Here is a 10,243-nt window from a genome sequence, read left to right as displayed (position 1 = left end):
ACAGATACATAGAACAGATTGGTGGTTGCCAGAGGTGACTGTGGAAAGATGGGGAAGTAGGTTAAGGGGGTCAAAAGGTACAAACTTCCAGTTATAAAATAAGTACATCATGGAATGCACTGTACAGCCTGACGACTACAGTTAATAACACTGTATCGTATATTTGAAAATGGTTTAGAACGTAAATCTTAAATGTTTTTATTAAAAATTATATCTAATTAACAAAATAAACCGATAAACAAAATTGAACCAGAGACATGAACTCATGGTACAGACTGACAGATTTCAGAGGGGACGTGGATAGGGCAGACAGGATGAAAGAAAGTGAAGCGAATAGCCAAAGAACATATATGCATTGCATAGTCCATGAACACAAACAACAATGTGGTGAGGGCCAGAGGCAGGGAAGGGTAGGGTCTGGGTGGAAGGAGGCAGAAAGGGGAGCAGCAAAGAGGGAACATCTATAATAATGTCAAAAATAAAAAAAAATTGTGCCCTGATCGGTTTGGCTCAGTGGATAGAGCATCAGCCTGCAGACTGAAAGGTCCCAGGCTCGATTCCAGTCAAGGGCATGTACCTTGATTGCGGGCACATCCCCAGTAGGAGGTATGCAGTAGGCAGCTGATCAATGTTTCTCTCTCATCGATGTTTCTAACTCTCTATCCTTCTCCCTTCCTCTCTGTAAAAAAAAAAAAAATCAATAAAATATATTTTAAAAAATAAAAAATTGTAACTATGTGCAGTGAAAGATGTTAACTAGATTTATTATGGTAATGATTTTGCAATACATTGAATAATTGTGTTCTACACCTGAAAGAAATATACTATGTAATGTTATATGACAATTACATCTCAATTAAAAAAGCCAGTGTATATCCATCAGTTGTGAAATACAAATGAAAACGATAATCAGTGCCTAAAAATTGTGTACAATTTGAAGGTCACCTTAGGTCACCTGCTTCTCTTTTATGGACCTTGCATGTTTGTGAAGGTGTGTGCTCCCGAGGTGGGGTGGTGGTGGTGTTGGAAACAATTTTGAAACAAAGTGACAGATGGCTATTTTGATAATTTTGTGAAATGAAAGTATAATAGTTTTATATTATAAATTTTACTTCTGAGTGGGAAGTTTCAGAAATTAACATCCAAAATCCTCTAAGAATTATAAAATGCAGTTGGCAGCCAAGATGTCTTGGCTGAAGGAACTTTTCTCCTCAGTTGACCTTTAAAAACTTCTTTTGCTTGATTTCTTTGTTCCCTCATGCTCTTTGGAACTGGCACCATGAGGTAGTCTTTTGTATTGGTCCCCAAACATCCCCAGCTTTCTGTCTTTTAAGTATATAGTGAAATTTTTCTTATCTACACTAGAGGCCCGATGCACAAAAATTCGTGCAAGAGTAGGCCTTCCTTCCCCTGGCTACCGGCACCGGCTTCCCTCCAGCACCCGGGACCCGGGCTTCCCTCCTCTGGCCGCCCGCAGGCACCCGGGACCCGGGCTGGCTTCCCTCAGGCCCTGGCTTCATCAGGAAGGACATCCAAAGACATCCAGTCTAATTAGCATATTACCCTTTTATTATTATAGATTCTTTAAAATTTTCAACAGCAATATATCTTCCTTTGGCCAATAGAATGTGATTGGAAATGATACACAGTCTTTTCCAGAAGAGGCTCTAAAAACCGGATTGTGTGACAGGTTCATTCTCTGGCTCCTGCTCCACAATCATGGAAACATAGAGCTAGAGCTTAACTCAGCCTGCATCCCTCAGTTAGGATAGGGGGGAAGAGGGTCCCTGGCTGACCATCAGTGACACAGCATGAGCCAGAAACAAACCTGTGTTATCATAATTGTTATAAACTATACGATCTGAGGAAATTATATTAACATATCATGAACTGCCTATTCTGACTGATACTCTTCATTATAGGACTATAGCAGTCATGTGGACTGTTTTTAACTCTGTCTTTATATTAATCAACTGGAAGAAAAGCACAATTTCTCTGTTTTGTCTAATATGAATTTAGAGAAGTTCAATATAAAATTTTATTAAGAAATTAAAATATTCTTTTCCCTAAAAACTATTTAGTTAATTTGACCTTTTAGAATGTCTCATTTCTTTACTCAACTTTAACCTGGTAATGCTTTATTAAGTCCTTTCCAACCTTAAATTTTTTTACCTCCAATTAATTACAGTTACAGTCTTTTTTCTAAAGGGCAAACTTTGAAGAGGTTGGCTAATACAAGAGTTCTGTTCTATTAACCACTCAGGTTGAAGTATATTCTAATTATCTCACAAAATAACAGCAGTTGGAGAGAGTGGCTGTGATATATATACACAAATGAATATTAACAAAATTTTGAGGAATAGAAATACTCTCCAAAATGTGATTATTAGCATCTTACAACCTATATTTAGGCTACCTGTTTACCAATCCTAACACCATCACATATTGTATGAACTTAATTCATTACTTAATTCTTCCCATTCTGTTTCTTTATCTGTGAATATCTCAAAAAGTCATGTTGTGCAGAAATATTATCTATACATCTAAGTAATTCACCATGAGGTTTTATATATAATAAATGATCAACACATACATAGTTATTATTTTACTATTATTAATTTGCTTATCTATTGGGAAATCATTGTTTTTTCCTGTGTGGTATTTGTCAATATTTGCTGAAAAACCAATGACTAATTTACTTCTTAAAACACTGGGTGAAAAGTAAGCCTCAGAATTAATGGAATGTAGGACTCACATCAATGGGCTGCTGTTTGCCATTTGATAAATAACTTTTGGATAAATGGATCAGTGATGAATTAATTATTTTATCCAGAAAATCTATATTGTGTATCGGTTGCATGGTCATGTCAGAGATAGAAGTAGAAGTCATGAACTGGAAGAGAACACACAAAGCAGGCCAGGGGCCCGCCTGGAGAGGGCAGGCTTGGGGTGCTGGCAAGCACATAGAGCTTACCTCAGTGACCTTGGCAGATCTAAAATTCTCTCACCGGTAAGTAACCTAAGAGGATTTTACTCTGTAAAAAGTTTTAATTTGTGACTCCAAAGACATTTTTTATACTATACTACACATCCCACATAGATTAATCTGGGTATAGAGAAGTTATATGACTGACCTGGGGCTACATGAGGACCCAGTAACTCTGCTAGAAACATAAACCCTAGGAGTTTTAAATCCAGGTGGCTTTTCAGGTATGTCCTTGACTAATTACAGTGGTATCCAGATCATGTGAAGCCTTCAGGAGAGAAATATTTTGAACCTAGATATGCTGGATACAGAGGTGGAATATCAGAATATAGCAAATACATCAATAGGGCTATAACATTAATTTTATCAGAGCTGTTCTATCAGAAGTTAAAACACCTAGGGAAAGATTACACTCAGAAAGTAACTTCTACTTCAGCCTCCTCTGATAAGTTTATTCCAATGGTCTCACCCAGATGGCTATATGTTGTTTAAGTGTAGTTTTAACTAACGTTTTATTTTGAATTTTAAATCAGTGAATTTAAAACCATAAAATGCATGATCTTATTTATACATTGAGTCTTCTTCATTAACTCAGAGAACGTGTCAAACCTGATATTTCAGAATGCTTATTAGGCAGCACAGAAGTGTGATTCGTAGAAGAAAGCCAGGGCAAAGAGTGGTAACTTTATATGTAGTACAGGCCAGTTGGTTCACACAGACAATATCCACAAACAGCCAGATAGAAACCATCCAGTAGAACAGTCCCATGTGGTTTGTCAGGTTCTTGCTTAACAACCTTTCTAGGTCACAGCGTGATCATTCATTCTGGCCTTAAATCTGGGACTGATCGACTCTCTTGACTGATTGTGTATTCACTCAGTCACCAAATACCTATTAGGTTATTAAGGTGTGTCCGGCTCTGTGTTTTGCTCTGGGGATACAAATATGTTAGAATTAGATCTCTATTCAAGATAGATCAAGTCTTATGCAGAGGCAAATACCTAAAAACATATTTATAAAACCACGTGAAATTTGTTAAATAGAGCTTAAGCACAAGGTTTTACAGAAACAGAAAAGCAAAAGCAATTAATTCCAGGGAAGAAAATCCAGAAAGATGAATATAAATGCTGGCAATTAAGTGGGCCTTGGAGGATAAGTTTACCTGGGAGAGAACTCTAAGATAAAGAAAAACAAAAGACACCAGGTTAGGATAGTGTGTGGCATATTTGAAGACCCAAGTAGTTGGTTTTATTATCTTACTTTATAATAGAGTAACATGCAAATTGACCGCACCTCCGCTATGCCCATGATTGGGCCTGCGAGAGGCAGGGGGCGGGACTCCAGGTGCCTATCTGGCCGTTGAGAAAACCAAGATGGCGGCCGCCAAATCCTCTTAGTTCCCTGGGTCCTGGGGAGCGATGACAACCCTAGAGGGGCGTGGTCCGGAAAAGCCAGAAGCCTCCCGGGCTCCCCGGCTGGATCTAGATGGGGGGGCGTGGCCGGGCACGGCCAGCAGCCTCCCTGGGGTCCAGGGACCCATCGTGACCCGGGGGGGCGTGGCCGGGCACGGCCAGGAGCCTCCCTGGGGTCCAGGGACCCATCGCGACCCGGGGGGGCGTGGCCGGGCACGGCCAGCAGCCTCCCGGGGGTCCCGGGACCCATCGCGACCCGGGGGGCGTGGCCGGGCACGGCCAGCAGCCTCCCCGGGGTCCAGGGCTGCATCGCGACCCGGGGGGGCGTGGCCGGGCACGGCCAGCAGCCTCCCGGGGGTCCCGGGACCCATCGCGACCCGGGGGGGCGTGGCCGGGCACGGCCAGCAGCCTCCCTGGGGTCCCGGGACCCATCGCGACCCGGGGGGGCGTGGCCGGGCACGGCCAGCAGCCTCCCTGGGGTCCCGGGACCCATCGCGACCCGGGGGGGCGTGGCCGGGCACGGCCAGCAGCCTCCCGGGGGTCCCGGGACCCATCGCGACCCGGGGGGGCGTGGCCGGGCACGGCCAGCAGCCTCCCCGGGGTCCAGGGCTGCATCGCGACCCGGGGGGGCGTGGCCGGGCACGGCCAGCAGCCTCCCTGGGGTCCCGGGACCCATCGCGACCCGGAGGGCGTGGCCGGGCACGGCCAGCAGCCTCCCCGGGGTCCATGGCTGCATCTTGACCCGGGGGGGTGTGGCCGGGAACGGCCAGCAGCCTCCTGGGAGTCCCGGGACCCATCGCGACCCGGGGGGGCGTGGCCGGGCACGGCCAGCAGCCTCCCTGGGTTCCCAGGACCCATCGCGACCCGGTGGGGCGTGGCCGGGCACGGCCAGCAGCCTCCCCGGGGTCCAGGGCTGCATCGCGACCCGGGGGGGCGTGGCCGGGAACGGCCAGCAGCCTCCCCGGGGTCCAGGGCTGCATCGCGACCCGGGGGGGCGTGGCCGGGCACGGCCAGCAGCCTCCCCGGGGTCCAGGGCTGCATCGCGACCCGGGGTGCGTGGCCGGGCACGGCCAGCAGCCTCCCCGGGGTCCAGGGCTGCATCGCGACCCGGGGGGGCATGGCCGGGCACGGCCAGCAGCCTCCCCGGGGTCCATGGCTGCATCTTGACCCCGGGGGTGTGGCCTGGAACGGCCAGCAGCCTCCTGGGAGTCCCGGGACCCATCGCGACCCGGGGGGCGTGGCCGGGCACGGCCAGCAGCCTCCCCGGGGTCCAGGGCTGCATCGCGACCCGGGGGGGCGTGGCCGGGCACGGCCAGCAGCCTCCCGGGGGTCCAGGGCTGCATCGTGACCCGGGGGTCGTGGCCGGGCACGGCCAGCAGCCTCCCGGGGCGGGGTCCCCGGCGATCGCCACCCTCGCCTAAATGGCTGGTGCTGAGAGGGATCAATGGGGCCAATGGAAGGAGCAGGTGGTAGTTGACCACGGAGGCCATCTGCAGCAGCCGGATGCAGAGTTGGGGTCCACGTTCTCCAGGTTGGCCTCCGTGGGGGCCCGAGTCGCACCCATAGTAGCCGAGTGGGCATGCTGACATAGTAGCCCCAGCATGAGGCCAGCTTCCCAAGCCAGGCTGCGGAGGGAGGGAGGGCCTCTGGGCTGGGAGCACTCCCCGACCCCAGTGGACAGGGCACAGAGCAAGCAGCAGAGAGCTACTAGGGGTGGTGGGTGTGGTGGCCTGGCTTCCAAGAGGCTGGCTTCAGCTGCTGTGGCCTGCGCTGAGGTGGCTGGTGGTGGGGGCAACTGCGTGGGCGCATCCGAGGCTGGGGCACTGGGAGATGTGGGACTGCAGCCCAGAAAGCGAGGCTCCGGAGGACCTGGTCACCGACCCCGGGCATTGAAGCCGCCTCCTACAAGATGGATCCTAGCCTAGGTGTGTGGGAAGCAGGTTCAGGAACCTCTCCCTTTGCGGCGCCAGAGCCCAGGCCTGCCAGCGCCCCAGAGGAGACCCCCACCAGGATCGGGGGCTTGACCAGTCTCTAAACCAGGGTGGCCATTAGCCCAGGCCTGCCAGCACCCCAGAGGAGACCCCCAACAGGATCGGGGGCGTGACCGGCCTCCAAACCGCCAGTGACCCTAACCCAGGCCTGCCAGCCCCCCAGAGGAGATCCCCACCAGGATCGGGGGCGTGACCAGCCTCTAAACCGCCCTCAGCCCTAGACCAGGCCTGCCAGCACCCCAGAGGAGACCCCTGCCAGGATTGGGGTCATGGCCAGCCTTCAAACTGTGGCGGCCCCTAGCCCAAGGAGGCCTCCTGGCCGAGGACGCCTGAGTCTGTTCTTGACCTAGGGCCGGGCTCTCCCCGCAAGGGACTCAGAAGCCACCAGAGTCTAACTGCCAGTCTCTGGGAGTGCATCCACTGTCCACCAAAAAGTAGGGCCATCAAACCATTCAGTCTCAGTGCAGGCACAGGTCCGTGGCTGACGGGGTGGAGGCCAGACCAAAACAAAACAGCAGAAACACCCTGCCCACCTGGGCAGGTACTGCTGTAGTCCACGTGGCCTGGGCAGTGTAGAAAGCGCTACCTTCTCCCAGGTCCTGTGCTGGCACTGCCGCCTCGCTCACCCTCAAGCCCCCCTGAGTCCTGACAGCAAAGTGTGTGGGGCATTCTGCAGGAGTTGTACCGTTCTGAGTGCTTTTGCCCAAAGACACACTTTGGGATGAATTCAGAGCCACATCTCATTTCCCATGAGACTGGAAGAACCATGTGAAAGGATTTTGACAAAAGCTTTCCACATCTCTGTTTATTCTTTTGAATCCATAAAATGACCTTAAAAAAAGCATCCGGGCCACCTAAGAAAGAATGCACTTTCTGGCCAGAGCACGCAGGATTCTTTTGCCCAACAGGTTAAAGGGAGCAGAGCTGGCCCAGTGGGAATGGCCCTGGTGCCCTATGAGGAGACCGGGGGAATGGGGTTGCCGAAATTCCATAAGCCTCTTGCCACCTTCTCCTTTGCAAACCACACCATCCAGATCCACCAGGACTGGAGGCAACTGGGAATCACAGCCGTGATTTGGGACATGGTGAGCAAATCTTGAGGGGCCTCTGAAAACATCTGCAACTGATTATAAGACTGGTCTTTATTTAAAAAGAAATAAAAGAACAGCTTTGTTGAGATATAACCCATATACTGTACATGTCACCTAAAGTGTACAATGAACTGGTTTTTTAAAGTAAATTCAGAGTGGTACAACCATCACCATGCTCAATTTTTAAATATCTTCATGACCCATCCCCTCCAAAAAAAACTTCTACCCATTGGAATCACTTTCCTGATCATCTTCCCCAAAATAGATTGCACTTTAAAGGTGGGTAAAGGAAAGTTGAGGGAAGTTAAAACACTGCACAAAGGATATTGTAAGATGACAAAGCCCAAAGTGAAGATGATGTGTTTTCTTTAAAAAAATATATATTTTTAAAATTTCAGAAAGGGAGAGGGAGAGAGAGATAGAAACATCAATGATAAGAATCACTGATCAGCCGAAACCAGTTTGGCTCAGTGGATTGAGCGTCGGTCTGCGGACTGGAAGGTTCCAGGTTCGATTCCGGTTAAGGGCATGTACATTGGTTGCTGGCACATATCCCGGTGGGGGGTGTGCAGGAAGCAGCTGGTCGATGTTTCTCTCTCATCGATGTTTCTAGCTCTCTATCCCTCTCCCTTCCTCTCTGTGAAAAATCAATAAAATATATTTTAAAAAAAAAAAGAATCACTGATCAGCTGCCGCCCCAGGCCCCCTACTGGGGATTGAGCCCGAAACCCAGGCATGTGTGCCCCTGATCAGAATCAAACCTGGACTCTTCAGTCCACAGGCCGATGCTCTCTCCATTAAGCCAAACTGACCAGGGCCATGTGTTTTCTTCAAGTTCTGCGTGGTTGTAATGGTCCCCAAATCTATACTAATAAAAGGGTAATATGCTAATTAGAGTGGTTGTCTTCCGGACATCTTTCCAGACAAAGCCGCAGTGGCTACAAAGGCCAAGGCTCAGGCAGCCATAACCAGCTGCAGTGGCAGCAGCATTGGGGTTATGGGGGTGGTGCCTCCAGAGGGAGGCCAGACGGGGGGCCAAGGCACAGGCAGTTTGGGGTGATCAGGCTGATAGGGGAGTGCAAGGTAGGGGCAATCAGGCTGGCAGGAGATCAAGGTAGGGGTGAGCAGGCAGGCAGGCAGTGGGGTTAGGGACAATCAGGCAGGCAGGCAGGTGAGTGGTTAGGAGCCAGTGGTTCCGGATTGTGAGAGGGATGTCCAACTGCTGGAAGTTGGACATCCCCTGAGGGGTCCCAGATTGAAGAGGGTGCAGATTGGGCTGAGGGGCACACCCCCTCACCCCCCCAGTGCACGAATTTCGTGCACCGGGCCTCTAGTCTTCTTATAGTTTACATTTAAATATCACTGATATTAGGTATCATTTAGTCATCTCTCTCTTTCTTTCTCTCTCTCTCTGAAATCAATTAAAAACTACTTTATTAAAAAATAAAGAAAAAATAAAGGGTGCAACCTAAATCTAAAGTAGTCTTTTTTCATTGGTATAATCAGAATTTTCCTGAATTACAAGTGGCCAAGTTTCCATTTTATGCTCCAGACTTTGAATTTGGAAAGTAAATTAGAAAGATATTGACACAATAAAATAAACACAAATATTCTTAGCATTATTTTAAATTTATCATAATATAATAGTCATTATCAATTAGACATTTTATTCCAGCAGAATTGCTTCAATGAATGGCAAGATTTCAAAATATACATACCACAATATAATCTTAATTCTAAGGCATTGTATAGTTTTAATTAAACATTCATGAAGTCACTTTATACATTTGACTTCAAAATCCACACAAATGTATTTCCTTGGCTATTAGTGTTAAAACTAATTAGAAAAAGATAAATACCACTTTATTCAATAATTAATGATAAAGATTCATCAATAGAAATCACATTAAGTCTTTAAATATGAAGCAACTATGTATAACTCCTGGTTTCCTTATTAGAGAAAAATCAACAAGATGCTGATTTATGAACAAAATTAAATTGGATACCTTCTTTTTGGAAGAAAAAACTGTAGAAAATTCCACATTTGAAATGATTTATGAGTTGGGGGCCACCAGGCCTCCAGGAGAGGGAAGTTGGGGGTGAACAGGCCTGCAGGGGAGAGCAGTTGGGGGGACCAGGCCTGAAAGGAAGGGAAGTTGGGGGCGATCAAGCCTGCAGGGGAGGGAAGTTAGGGGTGACCAGGCTGGCAGAGGAGGGAAGTTGGAGGCGACCAGGCCTTCAGGGAAGGGCAGTTGGGGGGACCCATGCCTACAGGGAAGAACAGTTGGGAGGGACCAGGCCTGCAGGGTAAGGCAGTTTGGGGGGACCAGGCCTGCAGGGGAGGGCAGGCCTGCAGGGGAGGGCAGTTGGGGAGGACCAGACCAGCAGGGGAGAGCAATTAGGGGTGATGAGGCTGGTAGGGGAGGGCTGTTAGGGGTGACTGGGTCAGCAGGGGAGGGCAGTTGGTGGGGACCATGCCTGCAGGGGAGGGCAGTTGGGGGGGACCAGGCCAGCAGGGGAGGTCAGTTAGGGGCAATCAGGCTGGCAGAGGAGCAGTTAGGCATCAATCAGGCTGGCAGGGGAGTCTTTAGGGGGTGATCAGGCTGTCAGGCAGAAGCGGTTAGAGGCAATCAGGAAGGCAGGCAGGCGAGCAGTTGGGAGCCAGCAGTCCTGGATTGTGAGAGGGATGTCCAACTGCCTGTTTAGACCTGATCCTACTGGAATTGAGCCTAAATGGGCAGTCAGACATCCCTCGAGGGGTCC

The sequence above is a fragment of the Eptesicus fuscus genome, chromosome 7, assembly GCF_027574615.1.
Source record: "Eptesicus fuscus isolate TK198812 chromosome 7, DD_ASM_mEF_20220401, whole genome shotgun sequence".
In the NCBI taxonomy this organism is placed as follows: Eukaryota; Metazoa; Chordata; class Mammalia; order Chiroptera; family Vespertilionidae; genus Eptesicus; species Eptesicus fuscus.
The sequence above is the reverse complement of the archived record's forward strand: the minus strand, read 5'-3'. Positions refer to the sequence as shown.